This window comes from Triticum aestivum, chromosome 2B, assembly GCF_018294505.1.
Source record: "Triticum aestivum cultivar Chinese Spring chromosome 2B, IWGSC CS RefSeq v2.1, whole genome shotgun sequence".
In the NCBI taxonomy this organism is placed as follows: Eukaryota; Viridiplantae; Streptophyta; class Magnoliopsida; order Poales; family Poaceae; genus Triticum; species Triticum aestivum.
In genome coordinates this window covers 592672978-592677833 of record NC_057798.1, presented here as the reverse complement: position 1 = coordinate 592677833, position 4856 = coordinate 592672978, and the positions used below count along the sequence as shown (strand labels likewise).

Sequence of the window (4856 nt, the reverse complement as noted above, 5' to 3'; positions counted from 1 at the left end):
CTCGCGCCGACATCTCCTCGCGCCGCCGCCCATCCTCCACCCACCGGCTGCCTCGCCGTCACCCCCCGGCGCCGCCGCCCCTCCCCGTCCTCTAGGAGCACAGATCCTCCCCGCCCCCTTCCCGAGCATGAGGCTAGCTCTCCCATCGGCGCCGCCGCCCCTCCCTGTCCGCTAGGGTTGAGGTCGCACGGCCATCTCTCCGCCGGCAGGTAACCCCCCTGCCCCCGTCTCTCTCTCTCTCTCTCTCTCTGACCGACCTATTTCTCTGTTGACCAGGGCCGGCTCCTCCGGCGGCAAGGTGCTCCGGCGTGAAGGTGCTCAGAGGTGCCCCTGCTGATCTCCTCCTCATGCAACAACAAGAAGCAACCAGGTCTTGGTTCCCGTCCCTCCCCCAATTGCATCTTCAGGAACACATGCATGTTCTGTTACACACTTGTTCAGTTTCATACCTACATATTACTTGGATAGCTAGGATTTCTAGATGCTATATACAATCTAATTATGTGGGCGTACTTCTGCACAAGGAACTCAAGAACCTCTTCTAAAGTTTTTGGGAAGTGGATTAGTCGTTTAGGAGTATCACACGATTTATTCAGTTTACTTCTTTCTGTTCCATACAAGCAAAAAAATATGCCTTTATTTACTTTGATCTATTCTTTCAATTTATTCTCATCCAGTAATCCAATTTGACTGTGCATCTTACAAGCACAACCTGTACTTTGTTCTGATGGAATTTCTTTGATGGTGTTGTTGCAGATGTGCAGTGTATACGCATCAACAAGGAGGCACCTGAACAATATTTATTCAAAGCAAGACGCGAAAGAATCATGTTGTATGCTTCAGATTTATACTGAAAGTGTGTCCCTATTTTGATGCAATTCTTCTTTTTTACATACTAGGAAACGTTCTGTAGCAAAAAACACGCTCACTGAGCATGTCGTTATGGATTACGTAATGAAGCGTAGAAAATGAAGAAGATAATCAAGTCGAGAGCGACCGGCGATGATGTGTAGTTGCTGGATGAGCTTCTCATCCACGCCTTGGCTGCAAACCGTGTCTGCAGGTGCAGGTAATGACTTCATAGATTTCTATTTTATACAGGGTGCATACTGGGCTAGAGGTTTGATTATTAGGATGATTTCTTATCACTACTTTACACCTTTTCGCTTCATTCATGGATGATGAGCTCATATAATTTTGGACAGCATGGATCATATGATTAGTTTCAGGGGGCTAAGGTAAGAAAAGATTACTAATGCGTGATGTCCCACGCAAGCACCTTGCTGAATTTCAGGTTTTTTTATTTGTTGCATCAATGGTATCTTTCCAACAGAACATTTACTACAATGCTTCTATTCATATATATTTATGTGCTCAAATTTATTGCCACCATCATTTTGTATGCAGCACTTGAACAACATATGTCTATTTTTTTGTGTTCGGGAGCCTTCCTATATACTATTGTCAACTAACGTCCATTCCACTTAAGGGATATTTGAGGGGATATGTGTAACAAAATGTTACTATTACAAGAAATAAACTCCCATTTCAGTTAAGTGAGATTCTGAGGGATGTGTGTAACCATGTGCTTCTATTGCGAGAAAATGATTCTCAGTATTTGATCATCATATGGATGCACTTCTATATGATGTCTTGCATTTTGTGCCCCCAATATTCCCGTTAGAAACTATGGTCATTGAGTGAAAATAAAATATTAATTTTTATGGGTCTCAGTTAACGATCATCAAGACAATCATTTTACTAGCTACCTGAATTCAATTTTATAAATAGTGTAATATGTGGCTCAAATCCATATAATGCAAATCCGTTATTCTTTCATATGATATTCAACAACAGCTCTCTTCGAGTTGGGGAATCCTACAAATTGCAAAATAAATTAAATCTTGCCGTTTGTTCACTTCTAATTTATTTGTTATACCATCGCTTGGTTTCTTGAATAATGTATATGATTCTTTATTGACCAACTGTTTTTCTTTACATTAACAAGCGATGAAGAGGATAATCAAGCAGAATACCGACAACGAGGACATACAGTGGCTGTGTGTGCTTCTCATCCACTCCCCCGCTGTATCCCATGTCTAGGGTGCAGGTATGCACTTCATGCGCACAGTCTATTTTATTTATACATGCATGTGCATGTGCTCGACCACATTTTAATTATTAGGATGACTTTTTCAAACTAATTTACTCTCTTTAAATCTAGGATGTATGTGGTGATCAACATAATATGGGAGACATGGGATCATATGATTTCTTGAAGCGGACTAAGCTAAGAGAGGATTACTGATGCTTACATGTAATACTTTAGAATTGAACTGCCAATGCCCATTTAGGAAAATGAATTTAATGCCCATTCCAAGGGTCTTTTCCCGGGATAATGTGCAACCAAGTGCTATTACAAAAAGAAAGTTAGTATTTGATACATATAAGTCTCTCAGTATATTAACTATGTTGTACATTTTACATTTATATAAATGGCCGGCATGTTTAACCCTTATATTCCTGTTAGGAAATATATGATGCAGAGGATCTCACCTAAATAATTATGGATTTAAGCTAAGCCATAAATATAATAATGTTTGGCTCACATCTGGTGGTAGGACTTCCTCATAGAAGGATAAGCAGAGATATGTATTATTTGCATATGTGTCTATCATTTGAACCGATTTTGAGCTATTTGGTTAAACATAAGCATTTGTAATACAATCACAAGACAGGCACAAGATAACTATGAATCTCAGACCATGGAAATATTAATCCACTATCTAATGTCCAACTAATTGAAACAATATTAAGTGCGCTACAATCAAGTTTCATAACACAATTCTCTATTTCTCACATAAAAAATGAAACAATACAAAGAGCTGCCAATGATTTATACTCTTTTAGGAAAAATTACTAGCCCGTGCAGTCGCACAGGTTGTTGACTAGTCATGCTTAAAGATCATGAATCTTACCATCTTACCTTCTCGTGCTTGAAGTGTTCTCAGTCAGGACAAGCAAGCCCAGTGACTCCCACTACGACTCATGGCGCTTCGACCTCCTTGCAACAATGATCACTCGAGGTAGTTGTCTATGTTTGTGCATTGTTGATGCTTGCGTCTTGTCTTTGTGCTTCTCAACTTACAACTTGTGCATTGTTGATAGTAGAGCCCACAAGTGTTGATGCTTGTATTGTTCATACTTCTTAGCTTCAATTTGAACCTTATATGTTGATGCTTGTTGACTCTTGTGCCTTATCGATCATTTGAAACTTAACTTTGAAAACTCATGCGTTTGGTAATGGACTTATAGGTTTGCATCGTGGATGCCGTTGACGGTGGGCATACATGCTACGGTGGAGCACATTGCATGTTTGAGGTTCATACTTGGTGTGAACTTGGAACTCATGCTTTTGTTTGTGAACCTTGTTGGATATGTACCTGTGTGGACTTTGGACTCATGGTCAATTTGTTATGGTTGTCAAGTTGTAATATATTGTTGTTGTGAACCTTCGTTGGTTATATATTACTTACTGGATCTATATTTGCTGGACATGTTGCTTGCTGGATATATAAGCCATGTTTGCCGCTGCTCGCTGAAGCATGTAGAAAAAGAAAAAGCAATCTGGCCTATAAACCGAGTGTCCCAGGGACATGGCACCCGGCTTATAGGCATATTATGCCACGGGAGCTGTATAAGCCGAGTACTCCAGGTGCCAGGCACACGGCTTATAGGCATATTTGTAACAGCGGCTGGACTATAAGCCAAGTACAGCAGGAGTCGGCACTCAGTTTACATGTTTATATAGAAACCGTGCGGCTCATTTTGGCACTTGGTTTATAGATAAAATGTGTAGCGGTTGTAGGCACTCGGTTTATATATAAACCGTGTGGCTTCAGTAGACACTCGGTTTATACAGACGGTGACATGTGGCCGTTATCTTTTGGCTGCCGTCATGTTACTTTAGTAAGCTGAGAGCCTCGTATAAACACACAGTTTATACATAAACCAAGAGTTTTTGCACTGGCACTCGGCTTATACCTTATAAGCCGATGGAGTGTAAACCGTGTCATGTAAGCCGGGTGTTTTACTTGGCTTATATATAAACCGTGTTTATATCAATATAAGCCAAGTGTATTGGGTACACGGCTTTAAAGTTTTTTCCTGTAGTGCCGTCTCCCACGAGCTTTCCCGCGTAACTTCCTCCCCCGTGATTTAGGGTTTTACCACCCAGTGCAGTAACATTTTCTTTTTGTTTTTGATGAATGTTGGTAGGCAACAGAAACATTTGTTGAAGTGCAGCACGAACACTTGAATTCCTGTCCACCCCGGCTCAAGCTCTGGGGACGTCACGCCATTATCTCAGAAGAAGTGAAATCTGATTTAAATCTTAAGAGATCGTCGAAAATGAACCCTCACGTCCAAATCGCTGAAGTTTGTACTCTGTCGTCTCTCATCCCGGTCTAAATGAACCTTTACTCCATTCTAGAAGTGGATTTGATGGCGTGGAAGAGATATCCTTCATCTTGGGCAACCGTCGGCCTATATGGACAACGGTCACGACGCTGTGACCTGCGACCAACACAACCATGGTGTGGTTGTACGCCGTGCGAACGACAAGCACATTGAGCTTTGGCCCGTCTACGCTGAGTGTTACGGTATGCCGCGGTGTCCTTTTTTACCGTGTCACCACGTGAGTGTCGGTACGCCGCGACACAATTAGGTGGCCTTATTCACCCTCGTACTACGCACGAGCACAAGAGCCGGAGAGAAGCTCAAGCCGCTCCCAGTGGTTTCCTCATCTATCCAGTCTATCGATTGACCGTTCCAGAGCCTCTCTTGCACCGCTGCAC

At 42.0% G+C, this 4856-nt stretch overlaps 1 long non-coding RNA gene across 1 annotated transcript; it reads left to right on the top strand.

The window, feature by feature from the left end:
* On the top strand, window positions 1-3578 carry LOC123046216 (uncharacterized). The gene is made up of 7 exons (XR_006422032.1): window positions 1-209; window positions 277-370; window positions 757-1069; window positions 2009-2110; window positions 2225-2317; window positions 3003-3086; window positions 3316-3578. It is a non-coding gene; the product is annotated as an uncharacterized lncRNA (long non-coding RNA).
* The last annotated feature ends 1278 nt before the right edge of the window (window positions 3579-4856 follow it).